Source organism: Petaurus breviceps, unplaced genomic scaffold (genome assembly GCF_028583685.1).
Source record: "Petaurus breviceps papuanus isolate PSGF00001 unplaced genomic scaffold, PetGlider_PUasm1.0 47, whole genome shotgun sequence".
Taxonomy (NCBI): Eukaryota; Metazoa; Chordata; class Mammalia; order Diprotodontia; family Petauridae; genus Petaurus; species Petaurus breviceps.
In genome coordinates this window covers 3,520,739-3,541,016 of record NW_027186349.1, presented here as the reverse complement: position 1 = coordinate 3,541,016, position 20,278 = coordinate 3,520,739, and the positions used below count along the sequence as shown (strand labels likewise).

Sequence of the window (20,278 nt, the reverse complement as noted above, 5' to 3'; positions counted from 1 at the left end):
TCTGAAATCTAATATATAATTAGTACTCTTTGTTTAGTAAAAATGCATGGTTTGTTTGAATAAATAGGTTTTGAGAAATTTAGACTTCATCAAGATTTTCTTTTGCCTTCTCATGTCATCTTTTGCATTGGTTCCAATAACATTATTGAATAGAATATTTTCCTAGTCATGTTCATGGTCATTTCCTATGGCCAATATCTCTAGGCTACAAGAGTATAAGTGAATAACAAAATGGAGGTGAACATCTGAACTTAAGCAAATATAATAAGGGAAGAGACAGAGTTTATCAAATTATTTTGAGGCCAATTTCCAATTTCCTTTGCCCCCTTTCTAGTCTTGATCTTAATCAGTTAGTTGCTTTCATTTACACTAAACTTGATTGAAAAAACAAACAGATAATTTAGGTTATAATATAATAGAACAAATTCCTACTCACCGACTTGAATGATAATAATTAATGAAGGTCTCCCCCCTCAATTTCCTAAATTTGGAATTTCTTACTTACTATACTGCTAATGTTTCTCCTTTTGTGCATATGGGATTTCATTGTGGGTACTCCAACAACATATATATATATATATATATATATATATATATACATAGATATATACAGATATATGTATATATGTATGTATAATTCCATTTTTTTCAATAAGTTTTCTACAAAGTATGCAACCAAAACTTCTGAATCTTCTAGATGTTAATATGCTTTTTTTTTTGCTTTTTAAAAATTGATTCCTTCCCCTCTCACCACCTCCAATACATGTAAAAGAGGATTGTGAACAAACTTTGGAACTACAGAACCCACAAAATGACACAGAGAAGCTAACCTCCTGCTGAGGACCGCCTGGCAGGCTGGCAGGAATTGGGCAGCACAGTGCTCTAGGAGCCTAGCCCAGCTCCACCAGGAGGTTTTAGCCCCAGGGTGGGCCTCACCCGGCTCTGGCTGGAGGGATTCCAGATCACCAGCAGTTGTGGCGGTCCAGAATTAACAACACATAGTCTCTAAGGACAAAGTAAGAGGTCAGTTGAGACCCAGTAGTCGGAAGTGCATTGGCTTTTGGACCCAGGATGAGAAGCCACTGAGAGCTGTGGCACAGCTGCCACCAGGTGGCAGCTTCAGTTCCTGGCCTGTACAGTGTAGGGGGACAAAGCAACAAGTATGAGGGGTATTCACTCTTGCTTTAACCTGCTTGGATCTGGATTGTAGCCTAGGTTGGAGGTCCTGAGGTGTGCAACCAGTTTGCCATAGTGTGTGGAGGCTTCAGAGAGGGCATCCATCTAATAACTCCCACAGCTGAGAAAACCCCAGTGTTTGGTACGAAGCTCCCCTGTCTTGTAGCAGAGTCCTACTGTGGCAAAAAGCCCAAAAGTCAAGTAATTGAGTGGCAACATGACCAGGCAAAGGAAGCAAAGCAAACAGAAGAATCCAACATTAGACTCCTACTTTGGGGACAAAAAGGATCAAAATATGGAACAGGAGGAAGTCAGTGGAGTCAGAACTGCTGGAACAAATGCTTCAAAGGAAAATACAAGCTGGTTGCAGGCCATAGAGGACCTTAAGAAGCAGATAAGAGGAGTGGAGGAAAAATTGGGAAGAGTAATGAGAAGGATGCAAGAAAGTTACGAAATGAGAGTCAGCAACCTCACTGAGGAAAATAACATGTTAAAAAATAGACTAACTCAAATGGCAAAAGAGGCTCAAAAAAGGCAATGAGGAGAAGAATGACTTAAAAAGCTGAATTTGCCAGATGGAAAAAGAATATCAAAAGCTCACTGAGGAGAATCATTCCTTCAGAATTACATTGGAGCAAATGGAAGCTAATGACTTTATGAAAAATCATGATGCTGTTAAACAGATGCAAAACAAATGAAAGAATAGAAGGCAATGTGAAATATCTCATTGGAAAAGCCACTGACCTGGAACATAGATCCAGGAGAGATAATTTAAAAATTATTGTACTACCTGAAAGCCATGATAAAGAAAGAACCTAGAAATCATCCTTCAAGAAATTCTCAAGGAAAATTGGCCTAATCTTTTAGAACCAGAGGACAAAATAAAGTTTGAAAGAATCCACCGATCTCCTCCTGAAAAAAATCCCCAAGAAAACTCCTAGGAATATTATAGTAAGGTTCTGAAATTTCCAGATCAAGGAGAGAATATTACAAGCAGCAATTGCTTGTAGTTGTAATTGTAAAAACTGTAAAAAAAATGTAATTGTAAAAAACAAGGAAGAAGAAATTTGAATATTGTGGAAACAAAATCAGGATAATTCAGTATCTGGCAGCTTCTATACTGAGGGATCAAAGGGCTTGGAATATGATATTCCAGAGGGCAAAGGAGCTGAGATTAAAACCAAGAATTACCTACCCAGCAAAACTTAGTACAATGTTTGAGGGGAAAATATGGTCATTCAGTGGAATAGAGGGTTTTCAAGCATTCTTGATGAAAAAAAGCAGAGTTGAATAGAAAATTTGACATTCAGATACAAGAAGCAAGAGAAGCATGATAAGGTAAACAGGGAAACGAAATCATAAGCAACTTATTAAAGTTGAACTATTAACATTCCTACATGGAAAAATGATAATTGTAACTGAAGAAACTTTTCTCTGTATGAAAATAGTTGAAGGGGATACACACACACACACATATATGTGTTTATATCATAGAGTATATGGGTGTATGAATACATTATGAATGTGTGCATATATGTTTACATGTATACATACATAGAGGCCACAGGACCAATTTAATAGGAAGGGATGATACTTACAAGGAGAAATTAAGAGGTGAGAGAGGAATATAATGAGAGATGGGGGGAGACAGAATGGGGTTAACTATGTCATATAGAAGAGGCAAGGGAAAATGGTTACAATGTAGGGGAAGAACAAGAAGGCAAAAGGAAATGGGTCAACCTTATTCTCAATGAATTTGGCTCAGGGATGGAAAGAAAAAAACAATGAAAAGGGGAAATCGACGTTAAGGGGGGGAGGGGGGGAAGGGGATGGGAGGGGGGATGAGGGAAGGGGGGGCAGGATGGGGGGGGGGCGGAAAGTTGGAAGCACGCACTTTTGAAAAGGGACTGGATCAAAGTAGAGAATAGAACTAGTAGCAGGTGAGATAGGAGGGAGGGAAATATAGTCAGTCTTTTGCAATATATCTACTATGATAATGTTTTCTATTAGCTACACATGTACAACCTATACTGAATTGCTTATCTTCCCAGTAAGGGTGGGTGGCAAGGGAGGAAGGGAATGAATATGGAATTCAAAGTTTCATAATCAAATGTTTATACATATATATATATATATATATATGTGTGTGTGTGTGTGTGTGTGTATCATTATTAATACTATTTTACATGTAATTGATATATAGGCACTGGGACATAGAGATCTACAATGCCCTACTGGAAAAGTTGAAGGGGGTATGGGAGGGAGCAGATTGGAGGAGGGGACATCCTGTAGCACTACTGTTTTGGGGCAGTGGCTAGGGGAAAAATGGGGTAAAAATATGTAACTCAAAATCTGGCAGAAATGAATGATATAAATAAGAAGTTAAGAAAGCATTTGAAAAAAAAGGTTCCTATGGTTTTAGGAACTTTAAAGGCCTGTTTTGTACTCATCCAACTTAATTAAAAAAAACAAACTCACCAAAACCAATGCACCTACCACATAATGTAGCACTTTAAAGATTTTGTATTCATTACATCCCACCTCTTCAAGAAAAGGAAAGAATATATTTCCAAATCTTCTCTAAATCTAAGATGAGTCATTAAAATTATCTAATGTTGAATTTTATTTTAATGTTCTTTTCTTTTCTTTTGCCTTTCATTTCTGTGTACAATGTATTCTAGGTTCTGCCATTTTATTCTGTTTCAATGTATATGACCCTTTCCAATGCAGGCTGTACCAAAACAGATTGCACCCCAGAAAACCAGGAGCAGGTCTTGGGAGCCACTGAATCAGCAGTGGCAGTGACTGATTCCAGAGCTCTCGGGTAACAGATGGTAAGGGTGTCAAGCAAGTGGTCAGAAGGAGAATACAGCTGCCTCTTTGCTGGCAAAGGGGGCAGAACTCTGTGTCTTTATTTTTACTCAAATCTGGGTTGCAGTCCTGGCTGGAAGCCCCAGGGTAAGGAAGAGGACTAGCATACCACAGTTTGTTGCCACAGAAGAAGGGGGTCCCTCTTCACAGTTTCAGGCCAGAATGGAGTGCTTGTGATCACTCACAGACCAGAGCACAGGCCAGGAGAGTAGTAAACACCTCTCCTTATCTCATACCATCTTGGAAAAAATGAAAATTTACAGGTCCCTAGAAGTATCTCTGTAAATAGCTGCCCAAAACCCCTGAAGCTTGGAACAATACACCCTCTACCTGGAAACAGAGCTCTACTTTAACAAAGAGTTAAAAGGCAAGTAATCAGTTAGGAAAAGAGTCAAACAACAAGAAAAAATTCTGACCATAGAAAGTTACTATGGTTATAAGAAAGATAAAAAGACAATCAGAAGAAGATAGCAAAGTCTACACTGCTACATCCAAAGCCTTTCCATATCCTTTGATCATTTATCAATTGGAGAATGAAGTGTATTCTAATACATTTGACTCAATTCTCCATATATTTTGGAAATGAAGCCTTTATCAGAGACACACTGGCTGTAAAAACTTTCTCAGCTTTCTGCTTCCTTTCTAAACTTAGTTGCATTGGCTTTGTGCAAAAAAAATTAAATTTAATGTAATCAAAATTATTTGTTTTGCATTTTACAATGTTCTCTATCTCTTGTTTCATCATAAATACTTCCCTTCTCTATGGATCTGAAAAATAAACTATCCCTTGCAGTTGTAATTTGCTTATAGTATCAGCCTATATATTTAAATCATATTCCCATTTTGACTTCATCTTCATATAGGGTATAAGATGGTGATCTATGCCTACTTGCTGCCATACTATTTTCCAGTTTTCCTAGCAATTATATATATATATATATGAAATAGTGATTTCTTATCCCAGAAACTGTAGTCTTTGGATTTATCAAATATTAGATTACAATAGTCATTGACTGTTTTATCTTGCATACATAAGCTATTGCAATGATCTATCACCCTATTTCTTAGCTAGTATCAAATAGTTTTAATGATTGCTGAGATAGGCCATCTTTGCTTGCATTTCTTTCCATTAATTCCCTTGATATTCTGAACCTTTTGTTCTTCCAGAAGAATTTTGTTATTGTTTTTTTTTCCTAGCTCTATAAAATCATTTTTTTTGGTAATTTGATTGGTATGGCACTGAATAAGTAATTTAATTTAGTTAGAATTGTCCTCTCTCTCTCTCTTCCTCCCCCCCAACTTCATTTCAGAGAAAAATCAACAAAACTGACTGTAACAAATATGCACAATGAAGAAAAACAAATCCCTGAATTGGCCATGTCCAAAGGGTATACCTTAATTCCACTTTCTGAAAAAATTTGGCAATGATGGAATGGACTATGAGAGAGGATTAAAATTTGATGGATGTGATAAGGTTAGAGGTGGATTTTATTTTGTTTTAACATTGAAGAACTCAAAGATTTTTGTTGGTATAAGAAATTTGCAAATGGAGGAGAGATTAAAAATGCAAAATCAAAGATAATGATGTTCATTATAACTTATAAAAGGGGATGAGTGTAGGTGCTGCCCATGCAAAATAGGTGGAAAACTTCTTTCTTGGGTGTTAGGTAAAGAAGAAAAATAGGGCTGGTATAAGGGAGGCTGATTCTGTTGGTGGATGGCTTTGATTTCTTCAGAAAAAAAAAATTGAAGTGACAATATCTGCTGAGAGTTTGACAATGAAAAAAATCTGAATAAGGCTGGCAGCTCAAAAAGAGAGAAAAAAAACTAGGTAATGCCTCATGAAAGAGGATAAGGATATCAGTAAATAGTTAGTAAACTATTTAATAAACAGGCTTTGAATTATGGAGGTTTCTCTATCAGACTGGCTTCTGCATCATCTAACACCAAAAGGGACTCAGGTAAAATAAGCAAAGAACTAAAAATAATGAAATGTAATTTTCAGCATTTTTGCTTGAAGGGGTAAGGTTGAATGATGCTGTTTCTATAAATGGATATTTTCCCCTTTAATTTATTATTCTATCCTATATATTCTCTTGTAATTTATAATATTAATAGTGAAATTTCCAACAAATATCCTAAAGAATAGTATGTGCTATTTTCAGGAGAAAGGGAAGGGGGAAAAATCATGCCTTATATTTTCCTTCCCATTATTACCATTTTTCCCATTGTGTCTTCCTCTAGCCTTGGTTTGGCCACCACTAAATGTATTCCTTCACCGCTTCATTTCCCCTTTGGACCTTCTCTTGACCAGGAATAATCAATTAAAAAACCCAGGGTTCTTCTTTTTCTTCTTCTCCTTTTTATTTGCTTTTTATGAGGGGGGAAGGCAGGGCAATTGGGGTTAAGTGACTTGCCCAAGGTCACATGGCTAATAAGTGTTAAGTGTCTGAGACTCTAGGGCCAGTGCTCTATTCCCTGTGCCACCTAGATGCCCCCAAACCCAGGCTTCTTGACTATTCCCCTTGCATGGATGGATTCTATTCCTTGTAATGATATAAAAGACGAATAGGTCTTACCATCTGCCTAATACTTAATGTCCTCCAGGCATAACTAGCTTATTTTCATGGCAAACCCCTGGCAGTATAATCTCACCTACTGACATGAACTCCCACAAACTATTGAACCTTGCTATACACTCTAACTTCTGAATCATTAGGATTTCTACTCTTTTATGTCAGCCTGGCAGGTGTGATTTCTTTTATGTGCTCTTTCTCTCAATTAGTGTATGAGAGGGACTCTCTTATTTTGTCTTTTTGTATCTTTAGTGTTTATCTCTGAACTTGGCAATGCTATTTTATTCCTTTCATTCAAGGAAAGCAGAAAGACACCAACCTTAGTGTAGCTTTTCTTCTAGCTTTCTCTGATACCAAGAAGAAGAAAGACTGTCAACATCAAGTCTATGTTCCAATTTAGTGACAAGGAAGGTGAGAGTGAAATTATGGGGTGACAGATAAACAGTAGTTTGTTTTTTTTTTTCTTAGCCTTTTTAGATCATGCCCCCACTTGCGCAATAATTTTCATCCTTAGAGCCTTTCTTTATTAGAGCTTGGATATCTCTCGTACCCAGGTGGCTATACCAAATTCTCTTAAAACTTGAAAAGTAGAATTGGCAGAACTGAGATTGAAGAGCCTCTAATCACTGAGCACTTAGAACAGACCTGAGAGATGGGGGGAACAAAAAACAACCAAACCTTAGCATACTATGAGTACAAGCCTAATTGTAAATATGCATATGCAGATATGTACGTGTACGTGTGCTTATATATCCACACACTTGCTCCAAAAATACATTTACTTCTATCCTCAGGAGTAAAGTTGTTTCAGTTCCATCCATTTCTGGCTATCTCTTCCCCTTCTCTTACTGTTTCTCAGTCTGTAACAGAACACTACTGTTGAATTCAAAACCAAGACATTTAGGTTCCTCCTCTGTGTTAGATTCCAAGATAGGCACTAGGGACATGGAGACAAAAATGTAAGTTCTCTCTTCAAAAATTTAAATCTCTTCTAGGTATACATCATGCACAGAAATTAAAAAAAAAGCAATTTAAGGCAGGAGAGGACATTAACCACTGTGGGAAGCAAGGAAGGCTTCAGAAAGTTGTATTTAAGCTGGGTCTTGAAAAAAGATAAGCTTTCAACAAATTGTAGAAGGAGTGGTGCATTCTTGGCAGAAAGGATGAGGTGCTCATGTGTATGGAGGTATGAAATTGACTCTTGAGTTGAGCAAACAGCTACTAGTACAGTTTGGCTAGATCATAGAATACATAAAAGGAAGTGATGTGAGAATAAGCTGGAAAGGTAGATGAAGGCATATTGTGAAAGTTCTCTGATGGCAGACTGAGGAATTTTTTTTAATCCAATCTGCTGAGATGTACTTTATCCTAAGACAAATAAAAGAGATAGTTAGAAGGTCAGACCTAGTGAATTCTTCATATACTTTCATATTTGCAGGAAATACTGATCATACTTTGCCTTTGAGAAGAAATTACCAGAGTGTAGAATTTAGGGCCTAGAAAAATAAAGTCCATTATCACAAAACAAAGGACTTTCTCTGATTTTGAAGTTAGTCAAGGACTGTCTGAGTCAGATTCTGCTCTGTAAGGACAAATAGTAATTGTGGGGAGTTTTGTCTGCAGTGATCAGGCCACAGACACTATATTCTTTGTCAGGCACACTGCTCAAGAGTAGTCAGCTACTTCTTGTTAGCACCAGTTAGAATGACATTCTGAAAGAGTTAAGAAAACTCTATAAACTTGTCATTTACTAGTAAGAAATACCTTAGACACCGAAGAAAAGAGGACCCAATTTTATTTTCATATTTTGCACAGTAACACATTTTGCCTAAATATGTGATAAGTAGATGATTCAGAATATCTTTAATGGGTCTGCAAAGAAACCCAGGGAAATCATGCTTTACCTGTAATAAGGAAAATGACAGATCCCATAATCCTTTCAGCTATAGGCTTATTTCAAATAACAGTAATTTGTAAATGCTATTTCTAGGAGAACTAATAATTACATATTTTTTGCCTTAGATATACAGTGGCAATAGCAAACTATTCATGAATTTTAATGAGATGCATTTTTTCTATGGGTGCTAGCAATTCTAGACTTGCCTACATGTGCTGAGTTACTCAGTTCAAAAATAACAATCATACTTCTTGTTTCTTAAATTTGATAATGTCATTTGATTTTACCTTGTAAGTCAAAAGGAATTCTTAATCTTTGAAAAAACACTGTTTAGTGATCTCAAAACTGATAAAAGTTGATGTTCAAATAAGGTTTTGATAGATTATTATGCATAATAAAGATATAAAATAAAGATTGAAATGGAGTCCCTTTAGAATGATAGCTTCTATCTTCTAGTTTAAATAAGATGATAAATTCCATAAATGTGAAATAATAATAATAAATAAAATTTCTTTATAAAATAATATGTCATTAATTAACAGAATGAATCCTTTTTGCAATGGGTGGGGGACAGTCAATACATTCTTCATCCCTTATGCTAATCAGTAAATTTAAATTATTTATGTTTAAATTATTGATGAGAAATCACAATAATTAGAAAGGTTATTAGAAGTTATCTGATTTCTATCATGTCACTATGCCTGTCTCATTTTATCTATTCATATGTCTAATATTTAAACTTATTTTGTTTTGAGACACACAAGATTTTCACACAAGGGTTTCCTGGATTAATGGTTGTTGGCACATACACTTCAAATTTTACTCATAAAACTCTCCTAGATTGATGAGAGAGCAAAGTGATTCTTCACCTCAAAATCACAATCAAGTATCACAGGTAGACTTACTTGTGCAGGTTCCCTGATTCTGAGGCCAGCTTTCTATCCATTGCACCACCTTGTCTCTTCTCTCATCTTGCAAAGTAAGAAACTGGAGGTCAGATTTTATTTTAAATCATTTGCATAAGGTCAAGTTTAGTAAACAATAGAGTTGAGATTGAAGCTTAGGTGTTTTAACTCCAAATCTATTATATCCTTTCCATGTCTCCCATTGCTACCTTTAGAGCTTGGAGCAAGCATGATTTGTCCTGCTAAAAGGTAAATCAATCTTAGGCTACATTAATAAAAGTGTAAAATTATAGAATCACAAATCGTAGATTTGACTCTGGAAGGTTGCTGGTGGACTGAGGAAGCTTAAAGATCAGTGGTTGAGAGTTCAGATTCAAAATCTGCTACTTGCTTACCTATAAAACATTAGGCAAGTCATTTAACCCTCTGATCCCTAGTTTCTTCACTGTAAAATGAGATTATAATAAATGACACCTGAAGTTGATTCTAGCTCTATCTTTATGAGCCTCTGATCTGGTATAGCTGCTGATTTTATATATGATGAAAGTGAAATGCCCAATTGGACAAATTAGGCAGCAGAGACAGAATTATTCACCATACATTTTGACAGAGACTGCTCTGGAACAACTGTAACATGTAGGGGGAGGAAGGAAGATGAAAAATGATGTATCAAAGAAGACCACAAGGTAGATATACAGTGGCCACTCCCAGTATGCACTTCAGCAAGGTGGCCAGTCACACACAACTCCAGTTTCACATACTACTCTAGAGAGACTACATCTCCTTATGGGCTCTTTATTCTGTGAGCAAAGATTGTCAAAATGTTTAACCAATGAATTTTCTAATACACTCAAATAAAAGTTGTTACAAAAGGGATTTGGAGGGTTGTCATGTGGTCTCTTTTAGTGAATATAGACTCTCGATGTTAAACGTTGGAATTGCAGGTCTTCTGAGGTTCAAGTGACTTGAAAATGTTTAGAGGTTTAATAAGCTTCTTTTGAAAGGTCAATGTGAACAACAAAGGTGTTTGAAGGAAAATATATTGTTTTTGTTTTGTTTTTAAAGATGAATAGTTGGGAAAAAAATTCTCTTAAGGTACTAATATTTATCATCCAGTATATTGGCTAATTCCTTCTTCAAATATTTACCTTTTGTTTTCCAACATTATTTGGGGATGTTACAAAGAGGATTTATTTGTTGCTGTTTAATCAAAAGACATTCATTTGCTATAATATTGTCTTTCATGTAGAGAATAACACTATTTGATTACATTCTTTGGTGAAGTATGAAAATTAGTGTCATAGATGTTCATTGATAGCATCGTAGATTTATAACTCGAGAAGATCTTAGAGGTCAGTTTTATTTTCTAAGATGAAAATAAAAACAAGACCTAGAGAAATTAAATGCTTTTTTCTAGGGTCTCATGTGAAAGAAGTAGTAAAGTCAGAATTTGATCCTAAGTCCTCTGATTTCATATCTATCCTGTTTCCTTATTCCACACTACCTCTAATTATTATTGGCCATTCAAATGCATTCATTTACATAGGCCTGTATAAATAATTCACTGATTTGTCCCCTATTTTTAAAAAATGTCATACTGAGCATTCTTAAGTAAACTTGTAACAGTTTACATAGGAAAAACAACAAAATGTCAGGCTCCAAATTAGAAAGACATGCATCTCTGAAATTTGGTGATTCTATGACACTGGTCAAATTAAAATTGAATGTAATTCTGAAAAATCTCAAGAATTTGTATGGTTAGTCATACATGAATTGAGACTGTGTGATGGTTGATAGAGTCCCCACACTTAAGCTTCTCTATGCAAACAAAGTAATTGATCCTTTTCATATTTGAATATTCATAGATATGACAAGAGAATCAGCTTTTCTACATAATATCAAAATCATAAAATACTTTTCAGGAAATAAGACAAAAGGATCATACCTGACTTGCACATTTCTCTTTGCCATTTGTATCAACTATTGGAAATTATATTTTTGTGAAGTCAAAATAACTCAAAGGAATGAAAGCTAAAGTAGCACGAAAAACTGGAATCACTTATCAAAGACATTTATGAAATTATAACACATTAAATGGTAAGGTAGAAATATAGACTGACCATATGTGTAATATGAACAGATTTTTGTTGCTTTTTTTTTACAAGAATGGATTGTATGAAATGAACTGGGCATCCTATTATTTTTGTATCAGCCTCCTCCCCCAACTTGAATTCTTAAGGTATAAGTATGATTTCTTAAGGTATATGTAATAAATATTTGCTGAGTTCTTTCTACAACTAAGTAAATGATTGAGTTAATGTGTAAAAGATGCTCACATTTTGATTAGTCATTGGATATTTGTTATATAACATTTAAGCAAATAACATGACTAAATATGTTCAAAGCAAGTAAAAACAATTTATGAATAATTTGGAGAGGAAGAGCTATACATTGTGAAGTCACGTAATATTTCAAGAGATTGAGAAATAATGAAGATCATTTAAATATCCCTGACAAATGACCAAATAGTATATTTTAAATAGGAATTCTATAAATTTAAAACATTTTCAATACCCGAGTTAAAATACTATTTTTATTTTGTCTTTATTAATTGGTTTACAAGATTCAGTTTACAAGATTTAGTTTACAAGTTTACAAGATTCAGTTCCCCAATCCCTTGAGTTTCAAATTTACTCCCCCACCCTCTATCCTCCCTCCACCTCCCCCCCCCCATGGCATGCAATCAAGTATAGGATCTGCAAACACTTTTACATTAGACATCATCCAGGTTATAAACAAGGATTGTATGGGATGGAATGGACAATGGGAAAGAGGAAACAAAACCAAACAAGAAAAAAGAGCAGGTAATTTGCTTCAATCTGCATTCAAACACTGTTCATTCTAGTTATTTCTCTGAATGTAGACATCTCTCTCCATCATTAGTTTTTTGTAGTTGTCTTATAACCCTGCAATGCTGAGAAAAGTCCACTCTATCAAAGTTGGTCATCACACATACGTTGTGTCTGTAATTGTGTACAAATTTTCCTGGTTCTGCTCTTCTCACTAGCATCAGTTTGTATAAGCCTCTCCAGGTAAATATGAAGTCCATCTGCTCCTCATTTCTTATAGCACAATAGTATTACATTCCAGTCATACACCAGTAGTTGTTTAACCATTCCCCAATTGATGGTCATGTCCTTAATTTCCAATTCTTTGCCACCACAAACAGTGCCATTATAACTTTTTTTGTGCATATGGGTCTTCCTCCCACTTCTATGATCTCTTTGGGATACAACACTAGAATTAATATTGCTGGTTCAAAGCATATATAATTATTTATAGCCCTTTGGGCATGGTTCCAGATTGCTCTCCAGAATGGTTGAATCAGTTCACACAACTCCACCAGCAATGCATTAGTATTCCAATTTTTCCACATTCTCTCCAGCATTTGTCATTTTCCTGTTTTGTCATTTTAGTTAATCTGGCAGGTGAGATGTGATACTTCAAGGTTGTTTTGATTTACATTTCCCTAATCAATAGTGATTTAGAGCATTTTTTATTATGCTTATATATATCTTTAATTTTTTCCTTTGAAAAATGCCTGTTCATATCCTTTGACCATTTATCAATTGGGAAATGACTTGTTTTCTTACAGATTTGACTTAATTCTCTGTATATTTTATAAATAACACCTTTATAAGAGACATTGTTTGTAAAAAGTGTTTCCCTATTTTCCACTTCCCTATTAATCTTGCTTAAATTGGCCTTGTTTGTACAGAAACTTTTCAATTTAATGAAATCAAAATTATTCATTTTACATTTTATAATGCCCTCTAATCCTTGTTTGGTTATAAAGTGTTCTGCTCTCCATAAATCTAACAGGTAAACTATTCCTTGCTTTCCCAGATTGCTTATAGTATCAGCCTTTATACCTAGATTGTGCACCCATTTCGATTAGATTTTGGTATATGGTGTCAAATAAGAATGGTCTATGCCCAGTTTCTGCCATACTATATTCCAGTTTTCCCAGTAGTTTTTGTCAAATAGTGAGTTCTTATCACAAAAAACTGGGGTCTTTGTGTTTGTCAAACAGTAGATTACTATAGTCACTGAATGATGATTCTCACATACCCAATCTATTCCATTGATCTGCTACTCTATTCCTCAGCCAGTAACAAGTGATTTTGATGACTGCTGCTTTATATTATAGATTAAAATATGATAAGGCTAGGCCACTTTCCCTAGCATTTCTTTTCATTAATTCCCTTGATATTCCAAAACTTTTGTTCTTCCAAATGCATTTTGTTACTATATTTTTTCTAGCTCTATGAAATCATCTTTGGTAGATTGATTACTATGGCACTAAATATGTAATTTAATTTAGGTAAAATTGTCATTTTTATTATATTAGCTTGACCCAACCACAAACAATGTTTTTCCAATTAGTTAGATGTGAATTTATTTGTGTGAAAAGCGTTTTGTAATTGTGTTCATATAGGTCCTGGGTTTGTTTTGGGAGGTAGATGACCAAATATTTTATAATGTCTACACTAAATTTAAATGGCATTTCTCTTTCTATCTCTTGCTGTTGGATTTTGTTAGAAATATATAGGAATGCCAAGGATTTGTGTGGGTTTATTTTATATCCTGCAACTTTGCCAAATTTATTGCCTCATATAGTTTTTTGCTTGATTCTCTAGGATTCACTAAGTATATCATCATATCATCTGCAAAGAGTGATAGCTTGGTCTCTTCTTTGCCTATTTTGATTCCATTAATTTCTTTTTCTTCTCTAATTGCTACTGCTAACATTTCTAGTACCAGATTGATGAAGAGGGGTGATAGTGGACATCCTTGTTTCACCCGTTATCTTATTGGAAATGTTTCTAACTTATCCCCATTATATATAATACTTGCTGATGGCTTTAAATAGATGCTACATATTGTTTTAAGGAAGAATCCATTTATTCCTACACTTTCTATTGTTTTTTATTAGGAATGGATGTTGTATTTAGTCAAAAGCCTTTTCTGCACCTATTGAGATGATCATGTTGTTTGTGGTAGTTTTACTGTTGATATGATCAATTATATTGGTTGTTTTCCTAATATTAAACCATCCTTGTATTCATGGAATCAATCCTACCTGATCAAAGTATTATTCTTGTGATAAGTTGCTGTAGTCTTTTTGCTTATTTTTTATTTTAAATTTTCGCATCTATATTCATGAGGGAAATTCGTCTATAATTTTCTTTCTCTGTTTTATCTCTTCCTGATAGGTATAAGTACCATATTTGTGTCATAAAACGATTTTGGTATGACTCCTTCTTTGATAATTTTCCAAATAGTTTGTAAAGTATTAGAATCAATTGTTCTTTAAATGATTGATGAATTTGCTAGTAAATACATCTGGCCCTTGAGATTTTTTTTATTTTTTTTTCTGAGATGGGGTTATTTAAGTAATTTACCTGCTCCTCAGTTAATCTGTGTAACTTATATTTTTGTAAATATTCATCCATTTCACTAAGATTGTCAAATTTATTCTTATACAATTTGGCAAAAGAATTCCTAATTGTTATATTAATTTCCTCTTCATTGGAGGTAAATATGCCCTTTGCCTTTTTTGGTCTTTGTAATTTGGTTTTCTCTTTTCCCTTTTTTTTTATCATAATGACTAAAAGTGTATCATTTTTTTTTCATAAAACCAGTTCTTAATTTTATTTATTAATTCAATATTTTCTTTAATTCAATTTTATTAATCTCTCCTTTGGTTTTCATTATTTCTAATTAGTATTTAATTGGCAATTTTCAATTTGTTCTTTTTCTGTTTTTTTCAGTTTCATACCCAATTTATTTACCCTCCATTTGCTCTATTCTATTCATGTATGCATTCAGGGATATAAAATCTCCCCTAAGAACTGCTTTTGCTGCATCTCACGAGTTTTGGTATGTTGTCTCATTATTGTCAATCTCTTGAATGAATTTATTGATTGTTTCTATAATTTCTTGTTTGATCCAATCATTCTTTAGGATTAAATTATTTAGTTTCCAATTAGCTTTTAGTCTATATTTCCATGGCCATTTATTGCATATGATTTTTATTGCATCATGATCTGAGTATGATGCATTTAATATTTCTGCATTTCTTCACTGAATTGTGAGTTGTTTATGCCCTAGTACATGGTAGATTTTTGTGTATGTTCCATGTACTGCTGAGAGGAACGTATATTCTTTTTTATCCCCATTCAGTTTTCTCCAGAGATCTATCATATATGGCCTCTCTAAAATTCTATCTGCCTCCTCAACTTCTTTCTTGTTTATTTTGAGGTCAGATTTATCAAGCTCAAAGAGAGGGAGATTGAGGTCTCCCACTGTTATTGTTTTGCTATCTATTTCTTCCTCTAATTCCCTTAACTTCTCCTCTACAAATTTGGACACTATACCACTTGGTGCATATATGTTAAGTAATGATATTGCTTCATTCTTGATGGCGTCTTTTAGCAGAATGTAGTTTCTTCTCTATCTCTTTTAATTAGAGCTATTTTTGCTTTTGCTTTATCTAAGATAAGGATCACTACTCCTGCTATTTTTTTTTACTTTAGCTGAAGCATAATATATTCTACTCCAGCCTTTTACCTTTTACCTGTTAATATCCCCTTGTTTTAAATGTGTTTCTTGTAGACAGCATATTGTAGGATTATGGTTTCTAATCCATTCTGCTATCCGTTTCTGTTTTATGTGAGAGTTCATCCCATTCACATTTACAGTTATGATTACTATCTGTCTCTTTCCCTCCATCCTATTCTCTCCCCTGTTTATGTTTTTGTTTTTCCTTCTCCCTTCTCCTCCTTAGGGGTTTTACTTTTGACCACTGCTTCCCCCAGTATTCCCTCCCTTGACCCCCATTTCTTTACCTACCCTCTCCCCTTACTGCTATTTCCCTCCCTTCTAATCCCCCCCTTTCTTATCTTCACCTTACCCTCCTACTGCCTATAGGACACCATAGATTTTTATACTTATCAGAGTATGTTATTCCCCCTTTGACCACAAACAAATGAGAGTAAATTTCATACAGTGCTCCTCTCCCTCCCTCCTTTCCTCTATTTTATGAGATTTTCTGCCTTTTCATGCTAGAATCTTAAACTTAACTGATTATATTAATCCCTCTTTCAACCAGAACCAATGAGAATATACTTCGTATGATGTTCATCTCTATCTCTCCTTCCCCTCTACTTTATTATTTTTTATGCCTCTTCATGTTCTATAATTTACCTTTTTCTGCCTCATCCTTTCCTTTCCTCCCATTACAGTGCCTTTGAACCCCTTAATAAAGTAGTTTTTTAATCATCAGATTAGTTCATTTATACCCACACCCTCTATCTATGTATATCCCTTTTAAAGGTCATGATAATCATATAAATTTCAATATTTCCAAGTATCTGTTTCTCACATAGGGATATAAACACTTTGTTCTTATTACATCCCAAGTTATGTGCATGTGTGCATTAGTGCATGTGTGTGTGAGAGTTTGTGTTTTCCTTGTTTATATTTTTATGTGTTTCTTGAGTCTTGTAATTGGAGATCAAATTTTCCATTGAGCTCTGACTTTTTCATCAGGAAATTCTGGAATTCCCTCATATCATTAAATAACTATCCACTCGCCTGAAAGATTATGCTCAGTTTTGCCTTGTAGTAGTTCCTTCATTGCAGTCCTAGCTCTTTTGACTTATGAAATATCAAATTCCAATCCCTCCAATTTTTAATGTAGAAATTGCTAAGTCCTGTGAAATCCTGACTGTAGTTCCATGATATTTGACTTTTTTTCATTTTTGCTGCTTGCAATATTTTCTCCTTGATCTTGTAATTCTGGAATTTGCCTACTATATATCTTGAAGTTTTCAATTTCGGATCTCTCTCAGGAGCAGTATGCTGAATTCTTTCAATAACTATTTTACCCTCTTATTCTTGGAGTTCAGAACAGTTTACTTTGACAATCTCTTTTAGGATGTTTTCCAGGTTGCTTTTTTCATCAGGTCTTTCTGGTAGACCAATAATTTAGGTTATCTCTCCTAGATCTGTTCTCCAGGTCAGTTGTTTTTCCTGTGAGATATTTTACACTTTCTTCTAATTTTTCAATCTTCATGTTTTAGTTGACTGACTCTTGATGCATCATAGAGTCCTCAGCGTCTATTTGACTGATTCTAACTTTTAGTGAGTTATTTTGCTTGGGTTAGTTTTTGAAGTTCCTTTTTTGGGAGGTATTTTTTTCCAGTTAGATTTTGAACCTCCTGTCCCAGTTCACAAATTTTACTTTTTAAGGATTTGTTTTCTTCAGTGAGATTTATTTTTCAGTTTGGTCACTTTAGATTTAAATTTATCTTCTACCTCTCTAATTTGTCTTTTAAAATCTTTCTTAAGCTCCTTGAGACCACTTTGTATTTCCTTCTGTGGTCACAGATGTGAGTATAGAGTCCATATTTTCCCCTGTATTTGGTTGTTCTTGCTCACTATAAGAAGCTCAGTTTGATTTTCTTGCTTTTCCCTTCTCAGCTTCCTTCTTTTCCATTGTGATTTCCTATTTCCTGATTTTTCAGGCTGGGAATTCAGGGTCTATTGTTGACTTTGTGTGCTGTAGCCTCTGGGTGTCTAGACTGAGGCCAAGGACAGGATTCTGAGTTTTTCACCTGAGTTACCCTGAAGCTCACAGAGTAATCTGTGGTGAAGGTGTGGTCTTCAGATTTCCACCTCTGTGCTCCTGGGCTAGGTCTTAGGCAGGCTCAGCAGTTGGCGGCTGGCAGCCCTTGCATCTGCAGATTCCACTGGTGGTGCTAAGGTCCACCTGGGATTGAATTGTTAGTGCTTGCAGGCTCCACCACCCTGGGATTTGGGAGCTACTGCTAGTCAGCTGAGATGGGACTTGTTGGGAACCTCCCTCCCTTCACTTCAGACTCCCTAATGCAGCAGTTATAACCTTTCTCAGTGACTCCTAAGCCTGAGCTATTTCCCCTACTTTAGGATTTTGCTTTGGGTGGGACTATTATCTCTGGGTTTTCTAGATCAGGGAGAAGATATCAGAATGTCTAGGGTTTACTTTGTCATCTTGGCTTTTGGAAATTCAGGTAGTTGATATTTTTTTTTTGGAAGGGGGAAGGCAGGTAATTGGGGTTAAGTGGCCTTCCCAAAGTCACACAGCTAGTAAGTATTAGGTATCTAAGGCTGGATTTGAACTCAGGTCCTCCTGATTCTATGGCGAGTATTCTAGTAACTGTGCCACCTAGCTCCCCCTATAGGTAGTTGATTTTTAAACTTCCAGTTTGTGCGCTGACAACCCCAGGAGAAATTGCTGTTTGTCTCTGCTGCAGGCCCTGAGCTTTCTCTTACTGAGCTCTGACTGATCCTCTGTCCTGTGGTGAGACAGCTGTGAATTGTCCTTGGAGTGAGGAAGTCTGCTGGCTGGGTCTCCTAAATTTGTTGTAGTCTGCTCTCTGGTCCTCACTGGTGCAGCCCCTGGATGCTCCGTGCTCCCCCTGCCCGGACTTATGTAGGCCCTTTCCTGAGCTGGGAATCTGCCATGCTCCATCTCCCAATGGATTCCTTCATTCTAAAATCTGTTCAGATTCACTTTTTTAAAGTTTAGTGACTGGATTCAAAGATGAGATTAGAAAAGTCACTGCTTCCATTCCACCATCTTGGGTATCTCCCCCCTAAAATACTATTTTTTTTTCTTTTGAGACCAGAAGAGAAGCATTTTCACAGATTTTTGTTAGTTCCCATCCTTCTTGACTTTTTCTAAATGATTTAATATGGAGTGACATTTATTTAGTCTCCGTTGTTCCTTGGGTGTGCATGGAACTAATCTTTCCTGCCTCTACCTCTGTAGATTTGATTATCCTTTTTAAGCTTCTTTTCTTGAATTTTAAGCTGTGTCCTACCACTCAATCTGGATGTTTCATAAAGCTTTATACTGGGGTATCATTTCTCTTTACACCTTCTCTTTTGACTTCATGTCATGCCATTAGTTCAGTAGTAAACTCTTGAGTCCTCTTAGATTATAAAGCAAAAGAAGTCAAAGCTGACTCAGAACTTTTTTAAGACAGTGATGGTTTTGGCTACACAGTCTAATGCAAAATGCTCCTCCCCTACTTTCTTAGCTAATTGTAACTAGGTACAGAATTTCCAGGCATGCACTACAGTGTCTTCATTTTCTTTTTTCTTTTTTTCTCTGTTCTTTCTTTTTTCCTCCCTCCCTCCCTCCCTCCCTCCCTCCCTTCCTTCCTTCCTTCCTTCCTTCCTTCCTTCCTTCCTTCCTTCCTTCTTTACTTTCTTCATGTCATTATTCTCTTGGAAGCCACCTTTCTAGAACATTTTGTGAGAAAAATAAATTGATTTAAGGTCAAGAGATCTACCTACTCAAATTGATATGTGGTCACACTTATTTGACTCTATCTTCCAACAATGCAGATTACCACCATTCTATTCTTGCCTCTCTCAGCAAAGTATGCTTTATTACCTTCTAGTTTGCATCATTCATTTCCACAAGATTTTTAGTTACAAATTTTCCCCTTATTTTTCCCCCTACACACCACCACAAAATAGCGATCCCACTGGATATCCCCTCCTCAAATCTGCTCTCTCCCATATCTTCTCCCATACCCCCTCCAACTTTCCAGTAGGTCACAGTGGATCACTATGCCCCAGTGCCTGTATATCTTATTTTCCAGTTACATGTAAAATAATATTATTATTAATTATATATATATATTTAAACACTTGATTTTAAAGCTTTGAGTTCCAGATTCATTCCCTTCCTTCTGTGTCACCCACACTTACTGGGAAGATAAGCAATTCAATATAGG

At 35.4% G+C, this 20,278-nt stretch overlaps 1 pseudogene; it reads right to left on the bottom strand.

Moving 5' to 3' along the window:
* The window catches only part of LOC138171802 (COP9 signalosome complex subunit 1-like), an 88,230-nt pseudogene extending 69,228 nt beyond the window's left edge, over window positions 1-19,002 (bottom strand).
* Between the last annotated feature and the right edge of the window lie 1,276 nt (window positions 19,003-20,278).